This window comes from Seriola lalandi, unplaced genomic scaffold (genome assembly GCF_002814215.2).
Source record: "Seriola lalandi dorsalis isolate HSWRI2012SDOR001 ecotype SW California unplaced genomic scaffold, Sedor1 jcf7180002054978, whole genome shotgun sequence".
In the NCBI taxonomy this organism is placed as follows: Eukaryota; Metazoa; Chordata; class Actinopteri; order Carangiformes; family Carangidae; genus Seriola; species Seriola lalandi.
In genome coordinates this window covers 471,365-472,192 of record NW_019525528.1, presented here as the reverse complement: position 1 = coordinate 472,192, position 828 = coordinate 471,365, and the positions used below count along the sequence as shown (strand labels likewise).

The 828-nt window shown below is 42.4% G+C and overlaps 1 protein-coding gene across 1 annotated transcript in view; it reads left to right on the top strand.

Annotated features, from left to right (window-relative positions):
• Nucleotides 1–828, top strand: part of cpne4a (copine IVa) — a 38,751-nt gene that overhangs the window by 31,109 nt on the left and 6,814 nt on the right. The window lies entirely within an intron of this gene.

The following is an 828-nucleotide window of genomic DNA, read 5'->3' as shown; positions in this document are numbered from 1 at the left end:
CTGGGGCGCGTGCCGGTTATAACTGTAACCCCTCGCCCCTTCAGTTCACTTCCCATGATGCCGTGCAGCGCCCGGCGGCTTCTTGTCTGAAGTTGCTTTCACAACACGTTCTGAAAAGCTAAAAATACAGTTTCACAGTTAAAGTGAGATCATCAAACTTTCTCCTGAGTGTTCAGGACACCTGTAGCTAACTGTGGCTAATGTTAGCAAACTTAATCTGCTCTGTAAATCAGCCAATCAAATGTTGCCTAGAGCAGTGATGTCACACTGAGCTGGACAACAGCGGACTGACTTTCACAGTATTAATATAGAACCTAGACCTGATCTATAATCACACTACACATGGACAGAGACCTTTAGACTGGAGGAGCTTTAATCGCATAAAAGCTTAAAGAAATCAGGACTGTTGTATTTACTTTAGAGTAAAATTTTAAAATGTCTTGAGCTCGTGTTTTAACCACAGACTGTATTTCAGTCATCAAACAAAAAACCTTTAAACAACCAGAGGCTTCAGGACCAGGAAACAGGAAACAGGAAACAGGAGCCAGGAAACAGGAAACAGGAAACAGGAAACAGGAAGGGATTGAATGGTTTGAGGACTCAGTCCTGCAGAACTCTGTGGATCTTTTAACAAATCAGGCATCTGACCTTTGACCCCAACCTCACTTTGATGTTTGTAAGACATCAGGCGTCGAACGGATCTTTAACACTGATTTGTGTTTTAAAAGCTTGTTGGAAGTTTAAAGTAGCAGCAACTGGAAATATTCAAGTAAAGTACAAGTATGTACTCAGTCGTCGCCCCGTCGTGAGTTCAGACCTTTAATAAGG